This window comes from Grus americana, chromosome 2 (assembly GCF_028858705.1).
Source record: "Grus americana isolate bGruAme1 chromosome 2, bGruAme1.mat, whole genome shotgun sequence".
NCBI classification, from domain to species: Eukaryota; Metazoa; Chordata; class Aves; order Gruiformes; family Gruidae; genus Grus; species Grus americana.
In genome coordinates, this window is record NC_072853.1 from 99,779,031 (window position 1) to 99,801,436 (window position 22,406).

At 44.3% G+C, this 22,406-nt stretch overlaps 3 long non-coding RNA genes across 3 annotated transcripts in view; 2 read left to right on the plus strand and 1 right to left on the minus strand.

The window, feature by feature from the left end:
* LOC129203661 (uncharacterized) overlaps positions 1-22,406 on the plus strand; it is a 98,477-nt gene that overhangs the window by 19,633 nt on the left and 56,438 nt on the right. The window lies entirely within an intron of this gene.
* LOC129203663 (uncharacterized) lies at positions 814-11,751 on the plus strand. The gene is made up of 4 exons (XR_008576104.1): positions 814-887; positions 7,023-7,233; positions 10,069-10,266; positions 11,571-11,751. It is a non-coding gene; the product is annotated as an uncharacterized LOC129203663 (long non-coding RNA).
* On the minus strand, positions 10,912-21,861 carry LOC129203662 (uncharacterized). The gene is made up of 3 exons (XR_008576103.1): positions 21,617-21,861; positions 11,602-11,725; positions 10,912-11,221 (listed from the first exon to the last, which is right to left on the minus strand). It is a non-coding gene; the product is annotated as an uncharacterized LOC129203662 (long non-coding RNA).

Genomic DNA, 22,406 nt, shown 5'->3' on the forward strand with positions numbered 1-22,406 from the left:
TTTGGTAAGCGGTGTTTTGTGATCTCGCCCTTCGTAGGAGAAACGTGACTGTTTTAGGATTTGGTCTGTGTTAGGTGTTTGATTTGGGCTCTCCCTGAGCTTGGCTCAATGTCCCCTGAATCGCAGGACCTGCAGGCTACCCTCCAGCCTAATTTAGGTACAGAAAAGTATGGTGCATAGGTGTGATCCCACCCAGCTCTTCTCTTGGTACATACAGCCTAGCTGTGATCTCGAAGAAACCTGTTCCCAGGGGCTCCATGTGTTGCTCAGTGTTAATGGTAAGTCATAAAATCCTAGCCCAGGCTTCCTCCTGAGCCTGAGTGCCTCGGCTGGCAGCCTGCTGCTCTGCTCCAGGCTCCTCTGCTTCACGCACTCAAATGCTTTTATTTTCTGTGGCTGGATGTAATGGGACTCACCTGGTTTAATTGCCAAGCTAAGTCAGCAAAATAATCTTGAATATCAATGAAGATTTCTCCTGTTCTACTGCAATGGCTGGATTAGTGCTCCTCTCCCCGAAATGATAACATCTCCTCCCCTGCCACCAGAAAAACCCTAAAGCCCTCCAAACCATCAGTGCAGGAACTAAAACTGTCATGGTCATTGCAGTTTCCATAGGTAGCAGCTTTTGTGTTGGTTAATGAGCTTTTTGAAGGCCTTATTAGTATGGCAGTAGAACTCTTTGGTGGCTTTCGTGGTACAAATAAAGTAGGACTAAAATTGTGACTGCAAAAGTTGAAAGGAATACAGTTACTGGGTGTTTGTTAATTCCATCTTTGCAGGAGGATAGCAGCTGCTTTTCTTTTCTTTTTTAACAGATGGAGTGATTTCTCATGTAGTGTTACAGTAATGACCAACGTGACACAGAAGGAAAATTCTGTGACAATATGGTGAGCAAGATCTTATTGACAGCTCCACTTGGTTGTAATTTGTAAGCTCTATATTGTTGCTCTATTCTTTTTTCCTCCCCCTGCCCCCCCCCTCCCCAAATGCTGCCTGTCTTTTCTGCCATATAGAATTAGATTTCAAGTTGAATGAAACAATTTAATTTTAAGGACTCTTAGCTAAAAGCTGTTCAAAATCTTTACCAGAATTTACACCCCATCATAATTTTAAGAAAATAAAAAAGCGCTGTATTATGAAGTGATGGTGTGAAAATTATCCCCTATTTCATTTCTCTGTTGAGATGGCAGCCTTGATGTCTCCTGTAGCAGCTGATACCCTCTCAAGGACGGGACTTACCTGCTTTGCAGAAGGCAACCTTGTCCTAGCATGAAGGTGGTACAGCTAAGGACCAGCCCAACACAAGGGCACAGCCCCGGTGTGTGGACCATGAATGATGAGGAAGGAGTGCTTGAACCCTGCCCTATGACTAAACAGTGTGCAGGGGCTGGAAAAAAGCCCTGGGACATGATTATCAACTAAAATCTCCGGCTTCTGCCATGCATAGAGGCGCTCAGAACAAATGACACCCTCCATTTGTAGAGAAGCTGAAAATCCAGCTAGAGACACCCACCCGCAGCTCCTCTTTTGCAAAGCATAGAATCGTAGAATGGTTTGGGTTGGAAAGGACCTCAAAGATCATCTAGTTCCAAGCTCCCCGCCATGGGCAGGGACACGTGCCTGCCATGGCATGGTTAGCTCTATGTCACTATGTGCGTGTAGCTGCATGGATAAGGTAAAGGGCTCTCAATATCCTCATAAGCTCCTCTGTAATCTGTATGGGGAATAGGTCACAAGGCAATATATCTGTGGGATAGCTGGGATGATGTTCTACTCTTCCTTAGAATCTATTAGGTTTGAAACTTGAAAACAAAAAGCGAATGTTTGTTAGCTTGATGCTGTAACAAGTACACCCAAAATGTTTTCTTAAAAGGGAATGTCATGAAATAGCAAAGATGCTATTTCTCTGTGGATGATAAGGAAGACAGACAGAACGATCCAGTGGATTCAGCAATAGCATAAAGCAGAACCACAGAGAATATTGTGCCAGTGGGAGGACAGGTGGAGCTTGCATGTGCTGCAGTCCTGACCTTCTCTGCTCCTGCATGAGGGGTCTATAGTCATCCTTGCTTCTGAGAAGTGTGGACTGGCAAATTCTGCTCTTGGAAACAGTTCCCAAAGAAATAGTCCCAAGGGTTGGTTTTCATGCTTGCTACCAAATGCCAGTGACTCTTACAGTCCTGTTACAGACTGCGTACAGTGCAAACACAGCCATTTCTTGGTAACAGGGAGAAATACTCCTAAGAGAGACATTTTCCTTTACAGTCCATAAATGAGACTTACTTTTTTTGTGTCCTGCACACACAGAATGCGGCTGTTTTAATCTCTGTAGCAGATTTGTCTTTAATTTCTGGACTTGTTGGAAACTTGTGATATTGTTTTTCAGCGGGTTAGTTAGAATAGGGAGAGATTAGACTGATTCTGTATTTCACTTTAACTGCCTTTTAAAATTTCTCCAAGTGAAGGGCTACCAGCCTGCTGCTCAGTGACTAATAAATTTGATTCATCCTCACTCCCCACAGGGTTATCCTCCTTCTTACTAATGTTTGACATTTTACGTTTTAATTAAAATCACCCTCCAAGCAGCAAACCACTAAGAGAATGACAGATATTCTTACTGCAACAAGATGTAAGCAAAAGGGCAATTTGCTAACTATATCTTTGATAGTGCCTCTCACTTACACTCAACATGACCACCTAATGTTTGTGTGCGTGTGTGTGTGTGGGTGTGAGAGACAAGGCAACACCTATCTTAACGTCCAGGGTACTTCCAGTGTCCCAAGATACTATCATTTAACGTCTGCATTTCAGTAGGAGCAACTGGGACTCAGGAGTAGCAGTACTTGGTTGGTGCTATACAGACACATTTATAAAGTTGTGTAGCCTAAGAGAAGGGAACGAGGGCAAAGAGGAGCAAAGTAAATCACAGCTGTGGAAGCAATTGCAATGAAAATGCTCTAAACTGTGTGGCTGCTGGCTGCTCCAGCCATCACTAAGGGGCTGGTTGTATGGGACCTCCCCCTGGAGAGGAGCAGAATGGAAGGACTGGTGGATAAACCTGGTGGACGGGTGTAGAGAGGGTGTTTGTGTAAGAGCCTATACTAACGAGCGTGTTAAACTATCATCACATGAAGCTGAAGAGCCACCAGCAAAGCTGGTGTCGGTGACAACATAGAGGAGATGGCTGGTGGGAGACAGAGCAAGAGGATAGAGTGCATAGGTGAAGGCGTGAGGTGCCTTGTAACCAGCATTACAACGTCCTTGGAAGGAAGAGCAGGTTGAGGGAAGTAATCCTGCCCCTCTACTCGGCTCTTGTGAGACCCCACCTGGAGTACTGCGTCCAGCTCTGGGGGCCCCAGTACAGGAGAGACATGGAGCTGTTGGAGTGAGTCCAGAGGAGGGCCACGAAGCTGATCGGAGGGCTGGAGCACCTCTCCTGTGAGGACAGGCTGAGAGAGTTGGGGTTGTTCAGCCTGGAGAAGAGAAGGCTCTGGGGAGATCTAATTGTGGCTTACCAGTACCTGAAGGGGCCTACAGGAAAGATGGTGAGGGACTGTTTATGAGGGAGTGTAGTGACAGGACAAGGGGTAATGGGTTCAAGCCCAAGAAGGGTTGATTTAGATTAGATGTTAGGAAGAAATTCTTTACTGTTAGAGTGGTGAGGCACTGGAACAGGTTGCCCAGAGAAGCTGTGGATGCCACATCCCTGGAAGTGTTCAAGGCCAGGTTGGATGGGGCTTTGGGCAACATGGTCTAGTGGAGGGTGTCCCTGCCCATGGCAGGGGGGTTGGAACTAGATGATCTTCAAGGTCCCTTCCAACCCAAATCATTCTATGATTCTATGAAGAGGAGGTAATGCTACCAAAAAGGATGTATACCTTTTGCAGAGGTGAGTCTGTAGGCCTTGAGAAGGGGAGTAGCAAAAGCATGGAAAAGTGCTTTGATTATTTGAACAGAAAGAAGGAAAACCTGAAAATGTTTTGGAAAAACCTGAAAGTGATGGAAATGTTTTTAACTGGTCTGTACATAAGGCAGAGAAAAGATAATCCATTGAAGATGCCCTCTAGGGTACAGAGCTTGATAATAACAAGATGGTGAAGCCAAAGGGACAAGGATGGATGCTGGCAGAGGGACAGAACAGTGCTGTAAATCCATTGGGGAACTGGTGCCTGAATCTGTATGGAGAGTCAGAAAGGTGTCAATCCAGTGGCTTGGGAATGGCATCAAATCCAGAATGAGCCATTCAGATTACGAATCTTATTTACCTTTGACAGAGACACTTATCCAGGTGCTCATGATAAGCCAGTTTTTTTTTAGATGACAGTGACTGGATGTGTGTGATGTGAGAAATGCCATCTTTCCTCTACTCATGCAGCCTAAGAGCATAGAGCTATGTTGTGAGAGGGTAGTGACACAGCCTATGCCTCACTTGTTTCTAACCTAATGCACCATACTGTAGACTCTCACTGGCCTCTCTTCCTCTATCTCAAACCCAGCAACAAAAAATATTTTCCTCATACGTATTGAGTCTGCTGGTATTGAGGATGTTATTTCAAATGTCTTCAGAAAAGACAGCATGCAAGAAAAACTTGCAAAACCCTGCAAGTTACAGGCTTGTCTGGGCCTTTCTGAATTATTATATGAACCCCAAAGGAATAGTGGAGAAATGACAACTCCCTTTCATGTGATATTCTGGCTGCCCTTAGGACATGAACAGTGAAATATATGACTTCTGAAGAGAAACATACTTAATAGGGAGGAAGAAGGCTTAGCTATATTGGTATGAATATATGGGGAAAGAGAGAAAGCTGTAAGAGAGACGGGTTTTGTATTCATAGCTGATTTCTCCTCCTTTCTGGAACAGAAAAGTCAGAGAAATATGGTAGTTCCTCTTAAGAAGCTCAGCGATCTGCATTTCAGCATCGCCAAAACCAGAAAAATCAAGTGGGACTAACTGGTCTCCTGTAACTCCAGGGAGAGACCTGTTTTTGGTTTGCTAGAATAGCCAGTAGATAGCAACAACCCTGTGGCATGTACTGTTGGTATTAAGAGCTCAGGAGATAAAAGCTGTTATAAGAAATAGTGTTTGTGTCTCCCCATGACTTGGTCCTTTAGGAGGGAATTTACAAAAAATGGTAGAGTTGCCTCCTTCTGTCGGGACATCTGAATTTTGCGTGGAGGAGGCACTTGCGCCAACCCTGGTAGAACCACATGGACTTCCTAAGGGCCATCATTGGGCATCTTTACTTATGATGGAAAGGGTCTTGGCTGTTTTCAGAAGCAAGTTTCTTTCAAGAGGATTTCTGTGTCAAAGTTGCAAGATGCTTTGCTAGGCTCTCTGAGTGCAGACACATACTTGAAAATAGGAACAGACACTGCGTCTCAGGAAAACAGGTACAACACTGTACAGATTCCTACCCTCTGCTGGCCATCCCTCAGGCATGTTGACTCATGGGTTAGTCCACGCAGGCACATGGAAGGAAGGAAATCCAAACTAGCTACACGATCTGAATTTAAAGTGGATTGATTAAATTTAATTAAATCTGTGTGTAGATGTTCTTGTTCAGAATCAAGGTAAAGTAAGATAAGTCTCATAAAGGCCAAGTTAATTCTGAAGGAGAATACGTACGTAGAGATTTAATGCATTTTTAACTAACCCATTTTCGCAGTTAATTCAGATTAACTGTACTCAGCGTTCCTCTCTAGGAAAGCCCTTCAAGAGAACAAGACATGGAAAAACACCAGGCTCAGAAATGTAATGTTTTTAAACACCCAGCACTGTCGATTACAAAGCAGATAATTACCACCGTGGCGTTCCCGAGTTGAATAGCTGCACGCAGACCTACCCGTGTCGGTGCTGTTGGAGGGGGCAGCGGTCCTGGGAGGGACTTGCCAAGGGCATCCTTGCTTCCAGGAAGGTGTTTTGGGAAATGGCGCAACGTGCTGTCTAAGCCTTGGCTAACCTGCTGCTATGAGGAATTTTGATCGTTAATGAGATGTCTGTGCTAAGAAAATGCATCCTCCCCACAATAAGCGTGGAGTCGGCTGATACCTGTGCCTGCTTGCTGTTTGCGTGCAAAAGAGGCAGGATGCGGTGTGAATCTTAATGGTTTCCCTCCTACCTGGAGTGATGTATTCTCGGGCAAAATCCTGTCTTCACTCCTCTGTGTAAACCAACCAACCAAACATTGCTTAGCCCTGTGAAGTCTCTTCTTTAGCTTAAAAAGTCAAAACCTGGAGTTTAAGCTTTAGTATTGATTTAAAAAATATATTGTGAACAATAACTTACAGAGAAATGGGAGATTATGAATAAATAATAAGGTGCATAGGTGTACAGGGAAAATACAGCAGTCCATAAATATAGTTAAGAACTCAGTTGTACAGTAAAAAGAAATGGTATAAAAATGTAGATGACTAAAGCAATATGTGTGCAGAGGAATAATAATCTACCATGAATTAAAATATGCAAGTATTGGGGACTAAATTGCTTTTACTACTCTATACATTTTTTTAAAGTACCTAGAGGCCTTCAGGTATGAGTGCTAAAATAAAAATATTATTATTATGGTTTTTGGGGGGCAGATGAGTTGGAACTCAAGGATGTCCCCTGTGCCTTAGCTCTATTTCTTGTGGTTAAATGCATTGGGCCAAATTTATCCCTGTTCTGCTATATTTATTGTTGAAAGCACTTTAGAAAAGTGCATATTAAAGCTATATCTAAAGAAGCACTGAATTCTGAACAGGCATTAAAAGCAAGGCAATAAAATCAAAGGTGTTCTCTCAGGTCAGTTTAGTTTTGGGTGAGGGGAGCGATTGCTCAGTCACATCAGTCCAGTGAATCCGAAACAACAGCGCGTGAAAAATATGGTGGCAAAATAATGTCTCCATGTGGGGCAAGTGCTAATGCTAATCACTGGCTGGGCTGCTTCTTGGTTTTTACTCATGTATTTTATCCTAATTTTTTCACTGATTATTATTCCCCCCTGGTGACTTCCAAGGTAACTTTTGTCCCTATTTTGCAGGGAAATTTGAGGCCAACGTTTTTGCTGCATAATGAAATTCATGCAAGAAAATTTTTCATAGTGCCCGCCAGCAGCAGCCTGCAAAGCGATCGTGGTTTTCCTGCTGACTACGAAGGAGCTGGGACTGAGCCTTGGAAGAAGACACCCGGACTGCGGTACCTCCGATGGGTTTGCAGCCCAAGAGGCACCCCATGCACACGTATGGCAGCAGGTATGTTTTGCCGCTGTCACTGCCACAGCTGGCTTGGGCGATACTTTGGTAATCAGGGCAGTGGTGCTGTTGGGGCACAGCTGCTAGCAGTGACAGAAGCCAAACTGGCCAGGTCTGTGGTTCCTTCATCTATTTTAGATTCACCTCCCACTTGCTTCAGAGCATTGGGCCCTTCAGGAAGAGCTTGCATGACTTTAAGGAAATGCAACAAATATTCAGGAAAGATGACAGGAAGGGAAGAACTCAATTTTCTATCATTTATTTGTTTCTGCAATCAAGCTATTTTACAGGGTTTGATAACTCCTGTGTCCAAAACAGCCAGTTAAATCTTGTGTGGAGGAGCTGATGCTCTCTATAGCCTTACTTCTCGAGCAGCCGTTTGCCTGCAGCTGGTCCAGCTGCATTGTCCTTCTTCCTTCGATCATACCCTGAGCCTCCCATGGCAGGACTGCAGCTACGTAAAAGCGGTGATGGCTGCCAAGCAGGGTCACATTTGGAAGAAGAAAGAGGGCCATCTGGGAAGTGTGCAAAATGCCTCCCCAAAGAAAGGAAAAGCTACAGGCAGTGGGATGTGGAGAACATGCTTGGTCGCTTGTCGTTATTCCACGGCGATGAGTTACAGGAGAGCGGCTGAGCGGTTGATATTCAGGCTTCATAATGTCTAGATGCATCTTGTGTATTTTTGCAACCATGTTTTCAACTTGTCATTGCAGAACCTGGCATGGCCGCATGTGCAAAGTCCCATTTTATGAGAGGAGGAGGAAAGGACTTGCACCAGTGGGCGGCGACCAAGCTCACAGCACTGTCTGCTGTGATTTTGCTTCCATGTGCAAAGTAGAATTGCACCTGAAACGGTTCATTTTTGCTGCCACAGCTGCAACTCAAAGGTTTAATCCTGCGGACCACTCCGTTTGGCTGATAGAAAGGAGCTGACACGCTGGGGCTCAGTGTGGCATTTGCTCAGCACTTGTGCAAGCAGCTTATTTAGCACGCACGGTGCAGCGTAAACCTTCATACCTGAGGGGAAGAGGGTGCGGTGCAGGGGTGAGTCCATGGCACCGAAATCAGCCCTATTGAATACCCAGAGAGAGAAACGGTCAGGGACAGAGCTGGAAACAGGCTGTAATGAAGTTATAGCATAAAAACTCTGGTAAGAAACTGAACTAGTTCACGGCAGACAGCAGGGTTGGAAGAGGTCGTGCTCCCAGCCTTTTCGCTCCCTGGGGGAGCAGGGAGCCTTGCACAGCCACTTTGATGCTTCTTCCTGGTTTTGTCCCTTTTATTTAAGTGCTGTGCTCTGCAAAGAAGGAAACGGCAGGGTTCAGTCGTGGCTGACCCCAGTTCGCAGCCATGCCGTAGCAAGGCCTGTGCGTGTGAGAGTTAAAAGCTGTGTAGGGACTTAATGGGGGTGCATATACAAAAAGGTATCTATCTTTCCTGGATGCCCTTGGGTGCATCGGCGTGTAGTACTTGTCTTTTGCTTTATTTCTATTTCTGTTAGTTAAAAATGTCCCTACTAGTTGCCGTGCAAGCAGCTTGTACCTTGTGCAGCTCGGGCTTGGCATCCTGCGCCTTTCTGTGGAGAGAGGCTCTTGACCTCAGCGCAGAGGCTGCGTTTTTACCGGCAAAACGTGCAAAGGGAGCGAGGGAAAGCTCCATTTTCTGTTTCCTTTAAAGTATAGGGATCACCCGTGCTAAAAGGATCGAGGTGTTTTCAGAAGCACACAGACATTTTCAGGGTGGCTGCTGTGCCTTTGGGGAGGTTTGAGTCCCGCAGACGATGTCCTGCTGTGCTGCTCCAACACGAGACGCTTGCCAGTAGTCGGTTCGGTCCTAGTGAGATCAAGGCAGAGCTGCCACTGATTTTAGGGCTGTGTGGCTGCAGACTACAGCAGCTGTGCAAATCGCTCCTAGGGATCGTGCTCTTTTTTTTTTTTGTTACAAGTGTGAAAGTGAGGCTAACCTCTCAGCCAGTTTAAGCCCACCTCATTCTTCAAGCCAAACAAAATCCTTTTTTATCATATCGCTTTTTTTATCATAAAAGCATGCCATTTCCTGAAGAAAGGGGTAGCTGGGGATGGGGGAGAGGGGCTGTCTGCATTTTGCCTGGATAGAAATGCAATTTTGTTAAAACTGTGAATCAAACAGTTGGAACAAGAGAAGTAAAAACAACCCAAAGTTTCGGTGCAAAACTCAGTGATGCAAGAAGAGCAACTCTCCATCAGCTCGGGACCTGAGCACATTCTCTCTCCAGCAATGCAAACAATATCATTACCTTGTCCCCTGGTGAAAGTGCTCCCAAAAGCAGGGAAAGGCAGACCCAGTTTGAGACCTGGCCTCATCTACACAGCAGTGCCATGCTGGCCAGCCCGAGGGAGGACTGGGTCGAAATGCAACATTGCTGCTCATGCTGAGGGCTCTCAGGTGCCTCTGCTCTGCCACCCTCAGCGATGGAGGTGCCAGGACTGACCCCCTTCAACATGGGAGGACAGGGGCAGCTCAGGCATACTGTGCTGGGAGTGGGCTTGAGAGAGGATTCTCAAAATAAACCCTGCAAACAGTTTTCGAGGAACCCACTGCCTGTCCAGAGGGTCTCCCGGCCCATGCAAGCCCTGCCCTGCCATCCTCATGGGCATGTCCTCCAAGGACAGGGACACCAGGAACTCACGTCTGGGCTCGATAGCTCTTTTCCTGGCATGAAAGCCTGTTTTTCTGCTCCCATTTCTGTTCCACAAAAGGGCAAGTGATGCTTTGCCCATTGCACGAGTGGGTTGTGCAGATCGGAAGGTAAAGCACTTTGGAGGAGATAAATCCTGCGGGCATCTTGTTTTGCAGAGCCTTGTGCCTCGTGCTGGATTTGAAGCACTGAGAGCTGCCAGTGACTTTTCCAGGTCGGGGCCCCCAGGCATCCGCATGGAGAACTGCAGTAGCGGGACTGACACGGCTCAGGGACCATGCGAGGAGACAGATGCGAGAAATAGAGAAGAAAAAGCGATGCCACCTTATTTTTGCGCATCTCCTTTGCTTCAGACGGTAAGTTTAGCTACCTTCCCTGTTGCAGAGCTAATGGAGGGCGGCAGTGGCGTGCCCAGGCTGCCCTCCTGGGTCATGGCACCCGCTGCGGACTGAAGGGGAGCGTGGTGAAGGGCTGCTGGATCAGGGAGCGTGCTCGCAGGAGAGCAAAAGTTTACATTTGTCAGAGCAAAGTGAAGAAACACGGGATCAGAGAACACTGGGTGCTGCCATACAAGCACCATAGCCCCAAGTCTAATGGGTAATAGAGTCATTAATTCTGCTGATTAACTTGGCCTTGGGGTTCATGGAAATGACATCCACCTCCTTTCTTTTTTTTTTCTTTTTTCTTTCCTTTTTTTTTTTTTTAAGCTCAAACTGTGGAACGAGGGAGCATAAAAAAACAAGCTAATTAGAGAGAAATCAGGAGAAAAGAAGCAGGGAGAAAAGAGAGACAGTCTGAGCATTAATGAGACTGATTTGGGAAGAGGATGTGACAAGCTCTTCAAAAGCATTATTGTCAAATGTGTCACTGTTTCATAGATGGCTAGCGCTACCTTTGAGCTTCACGCTGATAGTTAATGATTTGAATCTATAAAAAGATTGAAAAGGTAAAAAGGAAAATGGCAGACTCGACTGGATTTTAATGAGAGTCGTCCCCCCCTTTTCTCTTTTTCCATGTGAAGCAGCCTTGGAAAGTACAAAAAAAAAGTTCACTTTCCCCCTGCCCGCTTGCTCTCTCAAGGCAAAAATTGTTTACAAAGGAGAAGGGAGAGTACAGAGGACCATCCGTCTCTCTGATCACCATCCATCTCCCCTTCACCAAACCATCGGCTCCCCCGTCCGCTGTCAAGCGGTGGTGGGGTTGTGGCTGTACAGGCAGAGGGCTGACAAAAATAAGCTGAGATTGATGGAAGAGACAGCTATAGCTCTTGTTTGTTTTTTTGTGACGTGCTGAGCAGAAGCAGTCTTCACACTGTGAAATGTAACAAAGAAATCTAAAGTGATTACGCAGGTTCATTTGTCAGTATCGCTGCTCCAGCTATTGCTGTGTGCGACAATGAGATGACAAGGCATTTATTGCTGATGGTTGGTTATTAGCTGCATTATAGGAAACATTAGCACAGTCTAGGATACATAGACCAGGGAGACAATAGCTTTCTGGGCTCCAAACTCAGCAGGGTAGCCTTGTCATTAAATTTGGTGGTACCAATTTAATTTTTTTAAAATAAATTGAAAGGAAACTTTGAAAACTGAGTCTGTAACCCTGCATTTACCTTAAGACTGATCAGTGTGTTTTCTTCGGATGCTACGTTTTGTATCAGGAGGGCTACGCAGCTCAGCAGGCCAACATACCTCCTACAAAGAAAATCCTAAGGATACGTTGGCTCCTGGACGATCCCATTGCTCCCTTCCAGCCCTGACCTCCACAGTGCCCCGCTGCCGCCGGGATGGACCAGGTTCTTCTCAAACAAGTCACCTGCGAACGTGCCAGAAGAAAAGTCAAGAGGCATCTGTAATCTTTTGTTATGATCTTTGTCCTGCTTTTCTTATCTTTCTCAGGCCCACCCATTTTTTGCTCGTCTTGCTTGGGTCCTTTAGAGTCTGATCTTGGTAGGTCTCCCATCCTTGCAAATGGCCCTGTAGAAGTCACTGGAAGTATTTGACAGTGAGGGCTAAGTGGGGAAAGTAAAGGTTTAGCATCCCTGGGACATGACTGGATGGCTGCCATGTTTATTAAGCTGTAAAAGAACATGCCTGTCCTGTGGCAAAAGCTGTATTTGCACAGTGGTGCGAAGCCAACCCTCAGTTCTGGGGTGAAGTGCCTACTTTTTGCAGCCTTTCAGTACTGAGTTTTGCAGTAAAAACAGAAATTCTGGTGGTGGCTCCTTCTTTTCAAAGAAGGTTTTTATTATCTAATTCATTTTCATATTAACTCAGTCAGTGAGCAATATATTCCCTGTTTCATTTTTTCTGACACTCAGCTTCGGTTTATTTTGTGCTACCCTCAGATTTCCAGAATGCCCCAGATTTTGGCACTGACAGCACTTAAATAAACTGTAACAGTTGTTCTGGGAAAGTTGGAGGTTTTGACAGCTGCATTAGGGATCATGGGACTTCAGCCCATAAAATACCAGTGCAAGGGGAATTACAACATTTTAAAAGACACTATCAGTTGATAACATTGTAAATAGCAACAGGAGCTGGATTTGAATAGATTCAGGCCAAACCCAAGTGTCTTTGAATCCAAAAGTGAAATTTTGCTGTAATCTCTTCATCACTGGATTTGGATGAATCAATTTTTTTTTTTTTCATGTTATGAAATTTGTCATAATCTTTGCCTAATATGCTGCCTGCCTAGCGGTGAGTTTAATCTAAACTGATTGTTCTGGATTCATTGATGATAGTGGTAACCTGAAAAGATTGTCAGACTGAGACCCTTAAGATTCGTAAGTCAGGTTGTAAATTTTGTAGCATTTTTGAGGTTAAAAACAAATAATAATTAGTAATTTTTATTTAAACTGTGTTTACCAAATGTGTGTGAGAAAAGAGCTATCAGCTCTCTTGCATTTACTGAGCAAAGTGATTTTGCCCTCCGCTAGATGCACTCTAAGCCACATCACCTGCCTTTGCCCAGCAATTAGTTTTGCCCTAAACTACGAAACTGTTTTCCCCAGTTTCCATATCACTGTGCCCTTCTCTCATTATTTCTGCTCTTGTGTTAATTTTGTCTTCTCTTAATTTCCAACTTCCTGCTGAAATCCTGTGATTTCAGTGAAATCAGAAAATCAAGGGAGCTGATAGCACTGTCAAGCACTTTAGTATCAATTCAAGAATGCGTGCCTGCTGAGCTAGTGCCCCTTGAAAACAGAAATATCCCCCATAAAATGGACAGATAGCAACACTTGTGATTCGGCTTCCAAATTAGGATCTCTTGTAAAAAAATAGAGCAAAGAATTTAGTTCACTAATAATAAAAATAATAACAAAATAATAATAAAAAATTTAAAAAATCATGACCCTCTACACTCAACACCATGAGAGGTTTTGAAAGGGTAGCTGATAGGTCTAAATCTATGGTGGTAATCAAGAACCAAATAAGGATGAGGTCCCTCTTGAGGCCATAAAGCTTGAAACTTGTCACAGAAGAGGCATCTAAACTCTCAGAAAAGAAAGCAATCTCTATTTGAGAGCACACAGGCATTTCTGACAAGTAGGGTCTGATGAATCAGCATTTCAGCTAGCGAGTTAATGCAGCATTTGGCAGCTAAGCTAAAAGAAAAAAAAAGGAAAAGAGCCCTTTGGCATGAACTTTGTTTGTGAGATATATGCAGTGTGTCTTTGAGAAGTGGGAAGGTTTTTGAAGTTATAACGGAGGCTGTTTTAATTTGGGGCAGGCTCATTAAGGAACACGGTTTAAAAACATAGGTTTTGTTCCCTCTGGCTGTACGCCATGCTTCACCAGTGCTTCACACTAAACTTGGCAAAGCCAAAAAACAATCCAAGAGAAGGTATCTGTATTGGAAAAGCCAAAAGCCAGCCTTGCTCTGTGGCTCAGATCAGATAAGGGCTGCAGGTAGCAGCGCTGTAAACTAGAGCTAAAGGCGTCGAGGGGTATGCTGAGATGATGTGTCAAAATTTAACTTAAATCCTCCCGCAATCAAAAAGACCAACCCTTTCAAATCATTAGTTGTGAAGTAGCAATTGGTGTCAATGGAGTTTTGTTGTCTAAAACCGAAACGGTGGAGAGCAACGTAAAGAAGCAGTTAGCAGTGCTGTGTGTCGGTCCCACCTTTTATCGTGGCCGTTTCACTCAGCCAGAAGAGGCACGTCTTGCTCTTTCTAAAGTCTGAGCCCTCCTTCTGTTCACTCTTTCCACAGTTTTCATAAGGAATTTCTGGCTTTCAAAATACAAATTATGCAGGAAGGGCAATGTCTGCATTTCAACCGAGACTAAAATGTTTGACTAAAATTTAGACTTCAGATCTACCAGAATTTGTACACAAGAGAGTAGCAAGTAACTGATGATACACTGATAGAAAATGTTGGGTTTTTTTAAAAATATTGTTTCCCTCATATGATGCTAAACTTGCAAAGAGTAAAGTATTGACCAGCTATCCGTTACAAACAAGACACAGGCATTTCAGACAAAGGTTTTTGTTGTTACTATTAATCATTATTTGTGTTGTGACCGAGCCTCTGAAGGCCACATAAAACCAGGTCACTGATGAATCAGGCACAGCGAATATGAAGAATTCATAGCTTAAATGCGCAAAAGAGCCATGAGAAAGAGCTGTCTCATGAAAACAACACAGTGATGCTGTGGAGAACATCCAGCCTGAGAACTGCAGCAGGGTCCCACGTGGCAGCCCCTGCCCGAGCAGTGCGGGTGCTCCCCCGAGCTCAGCTGCGGTGAGGCTGCAGGACCCGGGTTAACTTCTTTGCCCAACACTGGGCTGGGAAGCATGGTTGAGTGGCTTGGAGGTGGCACGGCAGCCTTTAGTGTGGTGCCGTGTGTTTGTGCATCCACAGCGTACCCCAAGGTGGGCTCTGAAACACCTGCAGACAACCGGCTGCACAAGGTCTGCCTCCTGCCCCCCGGCTGCATTTACCTTCCTGTCTGCATGTGCAAAAAAACCCAAAACCCCACAAATGGGGAAAATCAAAGTAATGAACGAACATTCAAAGCTGGCCCTGAATGTTCATGGCCGGTAGATGAAATCAAAACTCATTGCAGTGACATTGCTCAGGATGACCCGTGGAATTTTGCTTTTAAAGGTTAGATGGTAAAAAACACGGCTTTGCTGCTTGTAGGAAGGAGAGTGTGTAGCTGTAAGGTCACTTTGTTTTCACACTCTTGGAAATGTTACCTCCACCCTTCACAGGGAATGTAAATCAAGTAAAAAACCACCCAGCAGGGTTATCAGGGTAACACTAAATCAACACCAGCTGCAACTGCTAGGGATGAATTTAAAATTTACAGTGAGGCATATGTCTATTGCTACTGAGCGATTAACAGTCTTTTCAATTAAAACATGCAAAGACCAAGATGATTTTTCTTTTTAGTGGTCTAAAGAAAAGCAAACTTGGAGGCCAAACTCATCCAGGTTTTCTGTTCTGTGTTCACAGTGTCTCTAAATCAAGACTATATTGCAAGCTGGAAGAGGATAGGGAGGAGGCCAAACTTTCCTTTCAGCAGTTTTAAAAAACTGCTGACTAAAATCTGCATCTATCATCTTGTTATTGAAAAGTATAAGTAAAAGGTGAGAGAAAATTGTGTCTAATGTGGGATGTTTAGTTGACAGACAGCTCATTGTAACAGATGTGGCTCCTTTTAAATAGCACCGTAAATGAGATCCCAGAAAGACAAGGACAAAGACTAGGAGAGAGCACTTAGACTAATTAGACAGAGAAATCCATTTCCTTTTTAACTGAATGCTCCTCTAAATGTGCAGAGGTTTCCAAGTTATGAAGCGCAAGCAAAGGATGGAGACTAGAGCTATCAGTTCATAATCTGCAAGGCATGGAATAACAATGGTCCTCATTTTTCAAGTACTGATCTTCAGTAGTTTGTTAAACCTGCACATCACCCCCTCACTAAAGTACCTGCAGATTAATGACATGGCTAGAAAGCTTTTCATCCTCTGCGTGTGTGTGTAAATCATAAAGGAAGGCAAAGAATGGCCTCAAAATTTGAAATTCATTAAGTAAAGGACTGGAAGCCCAGATTTTTACTTATCCCAAACTTCCAGGGAAAATAAGATTCAAGGTAAAAGACACAGAAATGGTACTATGGTTTCTATAGCAATCAGCACTCCAGGCTCAATGTGCCTTTCTGTGTGTGCTTTATGTTGGCCACAAGATATTAAAGGCAGGATCCCTCTCGCCTAGCTTCGGCTCTTTCACTGCCAGTCATTCATATATTTTTACCCTTATAAACACACATAAACTGAAGTTTTCCAGGATACTCCTACAGTTAACTTGAGAGAGAGAGAGAGAGAGAGAGAGAGGCATCTCCAAAGTTTCTTTTGTCTTGTCCAGGGTGTGTGTCCGAGATGGGTGTCTCTGGAGGGTGAATCTGCCAACCTATTGCCTCCCGCCGACTACAGAGGGCAGTTGGCCCAGGCTAGTGGAGGCGCTTCTAGGCAGATCGAGTGAGGCAGCTATTTTACGAGAAGTGATTCTGCGCTTACCACCAGAAATCTCAGAAAACTTTTCACCAGAAATCTGCGCACTTGCTTATTTTTGATCTCTTTCTCTGTTCTACCAAAGACCAAAGAAGGGGAATGGAGAAAGGGAAACTTGAGGAAATGGAGAACATGACTAATTTTTGTTGGTCCTTTTTGAGCTGAGCAGGCAGCCAAAATTTATTGCCTTGAATGTTATGTGGAGTTTCCAGTGATCGAGTTGGGCATCTTTGGTGCAACTTGTGTGTACCTTTTTCTAAATAAACAGTTCTGCTTTCTTGGAAGCCGGGGGAATCAGATGAATGGAAAATGTTTCTCAGCTCTCACCTCTATACCTGTTCTGCCAGCGTTTCCCTGACCTCCTTGAGAACCCTTATTTGCAGTCATGTTACAGTGCTTATTCAGACCACGTCTGTGCCAGTGTTTTTTGGTATTTTTTTCTGCACCCCAGCAGTAAGTAGCCTGTGTTAGCAGGGCAGTAGCAGTGAAGACAGAGCAATGCAGTTTTCAGAGAGCCGTAGGAACCACAGTCTGTGGGTCAACTTTAGCCTGGTTGCTGTCAGGTATTACAGCCTGGGCTGTAGTCCGTTTTCACTGCCGTTGCCCATGTCAATTGCATTGACCAGGATGGATATAATAACATAAGTGAAAGACTAACTTAAAAGGCTGGCAAGAGAGTGAAGTGAGGAGAAATAGAAAGTAATTGTTCTCTCCGAGGGAAAAAGCCTGAACTGTTGTTCCTCATCTCCCTTTTCAGAGCCAGCTCCTCTACAGAAGAGTAGGAGTGGGAGCAGGGAACGATGAGCCCTGCTCCTTCCTACGCCTCCAAATATAGGAAGAATGTGTAGGATAGGAACATAATTTTAGGAAGGATTTGGTACTTTTGGGCTGTGCTCCTTGGAAGCAAAGGAACATTTAATCCATTTGAGGGGGAAAGCAAAACCTTTTGTCAGTATGGCAACAGACAGCTTTCTAGATAGTCCGAAGAATAATGCAGTGTCTTAGTAACGTATGAGCCAAACAAATGTGGTTTTTTTGAGCGTAAGTTCTGCCAGACTCTTGCCAGTGGTGCTTAACAGGCAAATTGCTTAACAATTACAGGAGGGGTTCTGCAACTGGGATATGTGCAGGTGCAGGCTCCTGGTTATAGGCCAGGATGATTTTGCAATGCCACTGGCTAAAATTATTTTTAAAGGAAAACATGATGGAACTGTATTTGATTTGTTTCTATGTGTGTGTGTACCCATATATTTACATACACGTGCCTATAAGTGTGCGTGGGCATGTGTGAACATAGATACGAGTGTGTTTGAACTGTACACTGGCAGTATTTGGAGCAGCATAGAAGAATTGCCAGGCTTGCTGGTGATGAATTAACCCCAATGGACTGAGTTTAGTTCAATGACTCTGAAACAAAACAAAGCCATCCTCAGCACTGAAGATTAACAGCACATGGCATGGTGAAATAATGGACGTTAGAAACTCAACAAAGTTGTTTTGTGTTTTCAAACAGCGTGGGATAACGTGAGCACAGAATCGCAGTGCAAGCATAAGCTGGGCATGGGTCAAGATAACAATCTCAGCTGGATTTCTCCCTGCATCTGGACAGGACATCGAGCACACAGGGCAATATTTTCTGGACTTAGCAGCTTGTGGACTTCATTTGCTTACACAGCCACAGAACAGGAAATGTACAGAGTTATTTATCTGTGATTTTTATCAGAGACTCTCTTAACTGAGATACTAAGAGAACTGGAGAATAGATTTTGGTGACAGATGTCCTGTGCTTTGCTGCTATGTAAAAAGCCACCTTACCTTCTTTGTCAGCTTTAGTATCTGACTATAATTAGAAGAAATAATATCTGTCAAATAATTGATTATGCACATTTTGATTAATTTCCTGAGACAATTCCACTCTTGTGCCACTTTTCAATCTCCCTGTGATTTCTTCATTTTTTTGTTTTTTCGTTTGGGGAGAACTTCTGATTAATTAGACTCCACAATCTTGCAAACAACAAATATATGTGGTAAGGTTTGTTTCCTTACTCTTGTGAGACACCAGAGTATGTGGTATTCTCAAAATGCGTCCCATAAGTTATATAGCACCATTGCTACTGAAAGTGGAAAAAAATATGGTAGAGCATCTTTCTTGAAAGTATAGTTATGATACGAAGAAGGACTGTACTAGTTTATGAGTGCTGTAAGCCTGCTTTGCTGGCTGGTCATGCTTCAAACAGGTAAAGATTGTGAAAGATGTTTTTGGTGAGATTAAGTGTTTTCAAATGTGAAGCTTGTTCATCTCATTGTGACTTTGTCAAATACATTTAAATTTCTTTTTAAGAAGTTAACCTGGAGAATTTTCAGAATTGTGTATTTGGTATTTATGTCAGGCAGTGATGATTATCCTCTCCAAAATGTAAAATCAAAACAAGCCAAAAAAGAACCCACACTTTAAAAATGGTTTTGTTCCCAGGCATGGGACCAACTGAAAGACAGGAAAAAAAGGTGTGGAGAAAACCAAGAAAATCAGTTCCCAATCTATCCTAGGGCTACTGCTTTGATAGCATCTGTGTGCCTAGCGTTGGCAGGCGTGGTGCCCTAGGGGCTGTAGTCATTCCCAGCAGATCTACGCCAGGTGTGTGAGCGTGAGACTCGCTCCGGATGCACACCAGGTGCCCTCGTGCCCTGCCTGGCTGTGCCGCGGGCACCACTCGGGCAGGGGAGCGAGCGGCGGCAGTGGCAGCGGCGCATGGTGCCAGCCCTGTCGCTCCTGAGCATGCTGCTAGCAACAGGCACCGGCGTGCAGCGATGGCAGTAGCCTAAAGAGCATCCAGGCTCAGAGTTTAGGATGAACAGATGATTTTATGTGGCTTTGTGTAGATAAGAAAATATTAAACATCCCGTACTTCTCTGGAATGAGGATAACTGGAGAAGGAGAAGGGTGGTGGTGTTTTTTTTTCTTTTCTTTCAGCAATCCCTTTGGGGCCCGCAGTAGTAACGGTAATCTGTATCAAATGTGCTCTCATATTTGAGCCCTAATGCAGTATTTTCCTGGAGCTTGTGTACTACTGATTATCTTTCCTTATAAAAATCTTGAAGGAGATCCCCCAGTGTTTTGGGAAAGATACAGTAGACTGTGATGCAAGTCAAACATCGTAAGCATTAGATCAAAACGTAGGATGAAGTCTCAGCCCTTTTGAAACCCTTTGGAGTTTTTTACTGATTTGAGAGAGGCCAAGACTTTCCCATAACATGTTATGCAGGCGGGCCAGACTTGACTTTGATCTCACCATCTGATATTGAGCACGGACTGTTCTCAATCCAATCTCCTCTTATTTTCTGTGTGAGTTCATCCTCCTCTCTGGAGAAGGCAGAGTTTTTACTCCAGAGCTGACTTGGGGATGAACACACCGTGACCAAACCGTGCTGGGCAGCAGGATTTCCCTGCCTGCCTGCATATCAATCAGGAGATGAGGCGTGCGGGGGAACTCTAGGATCGACCCCGAGGGCATAAGGTCTGAGGTTAAACCTGCTTTGCTGTTCCTGGGCCGATCAGCAGGATGCACACCTGTGCACAGGAGGAAATTGCACCAGGGCACTCTCCTCCATGCAGGCTCCCACGCAGGGAGCGGGCTGCCTCCCACCTGGGAGGTCTGGCAGGCATCGTGCTCAGCGCTGCTCATGCTACCCCAATCTTGCTTTGGGGGGGCGTAGATCTGTGGCGCTGCATTTCTTTAGCACCAAGAGCAAAATACATCCCCCTTGCTCCTCCAGACCATTTTCAACCCATTGCACATTAGTGTATTGAGCCATTCAATAGTGTATGTTCCTCTGCACCTCATTTACTTTTCTTCGCTTTTCCTCCATGCCACCACACATTGGTCTCTGTGTTGCATTCCTTCAAATCTGTGATGAAATGCTTCTGATTTGGGCCCAAATCCCACTGGCTGCGTATTCAGCTTCTTGCCTTCCTGCGTATCTCCCACCCCGGATTTGCTGTCCCATCCGTTTGGCGGGCTTAGCTGAGGGATGGTGCTGCCCACCACGGAGGGTCCCTGCTGCCTTCATGGCAGCATGAAATGGCTCCAGGAGCCCCGAGTGAGGCCAGTCCATCTGGGTGTGCAGATAGTTGAATTGCCGCTGCCGCCTCAGTTGCTGTGATAGAGAGTGCTACGAAGTGGATGTGATGTGGTTATTAGGCTGTGATTCGGTTCATACTGAGCGGTATTGATTGGTGTTGGTTCAGCGTTTGCTACATATTTTATCAATTGACCTTCTAGATTGTATTCTTGCTCTGCTTTTATTTCTAATTCTGCTTTATCTCCAGGTTTTGCAGCTCCTAATCTTCCTGTGGTTGATTTCTCATAGTGTTTCTTTAGTATTCTGTTACACAGAAAAGCTCTTTCTAGTGAAACTGTGCTTTCCTTCTTTTGCTTCCTTTCCCTTTGTTTGCCTTTTAAAGTCTTTTTTTAAGAAATCCACCTGCTCTTCCCTGATACATGAATTCCATTAAGAGATTCGGCTTCTAAAATATTTTTGCCCTCAGCAGAAGAAGTCTAAATGCAGGTGTTTTGCAGTAAAGCTCAGGGGTGCAGAAACTGGTGTTATAGCAGATCTTGTCAAATAGGATTTACAGAACCCGATAACATGATACAGTTCGATAACATAATGCCTTCACGAACTGTTCTCCTGGCAATCTGTGGAGCCTCACGGTTAAACCAGCTGAAGATCTGGTAACCTATTTCCAAGATGTTGTTTGTAAATACACGCTGAAAACGTGAAAGAATAACTATGGTTAAGTGCATTTAGCTGGGTGCAGTTCACTGCGGGTATTAATTTTGGACTTTTGCTGAAAACAAGGGAGACAACATTGTCTGCTGTGTTGTTTTAGCACTGGCTGGTAGGAAGACAAGGTAGGGAGCTAAAATATCTGCCTAGATCTAAGCAACTGCCTGTATGGCAAAATTATGGTTGAAACTCAGGAATTTCAGGCTCGCAGCTCTCTGCTCAGCCCAGGAGCATGCTCCCTGTGTGTTGCAGACCCCTGATGTACAGATCTGCTGTATCAAGTAAAAACACTCAGATTGCAAGAAATTCAGCATAGGAAAAATAGCAAGCTTGTGCCAGTCAAAAAAGCAAAGGATAAATAATACACTGTCGATTCACAATGTGTGAAGAACTTACCTTCAGCAAGGAGATGCAGAGCATCAGAAAGACGACCACGGGATTTTCAAACCTTTTTGTCGGTTGGGAGGAATATAAAATGTCTAGTAGTAAATGTGAATCCACACAGATATGAATTATGATAATTTTGAAGATCTCAGATTCATACGCCTGGCTGGATTTCAGAGTTATCAATTAGAAAATGCTTTCTAGGATCTTATGTAGGAGTGCCTTTGTGTAGAAGTGAATTTGAAACTCACAGCCCAGCAGAGTAGTGGTTGATGTCAAAAGGAGGAAAATAATTTCAAAATATATATTATAGAATTGTGATAAGGCACCAGCTCTTTAGAAATCTCCCCTTGTTAATAGTGCACAAGTGCCTGTTCTCCATGCAGTTTCACCCAATGCTCTCTCCAAGCCAGAAACAAACAGACAAAAGAAGATAAAGCCCCTTTGGTCTAAGCTCTGAATGCAATGTGGAAGTGTGAGGCAAGGTCTTCGTCTCGGTGTGGCACAGGCAGGGCGCAAAGTGCCTTTTCAAGCCCATCTCTCCCTCTCGTAACAACACTGGAAGGAAGAAAGACATTCATTTTAGAAATGGCCTCTCAATCAATATCATAATATTTGAGTGTGTTTGTGAAACCACTTCAGAATTAGATTTAAACAAAAGGAAAAAAAAATCCTACTTCAATTATCTCTGAACAGACCGGCGTGCCTGACAATGTTACAGTATGAGGGCATCAAGAGAAGTATTTTCACAGCCAAATCACTTGCCAGAAAAGTGTTATGGTCCATTTTCTTAAAACTACCC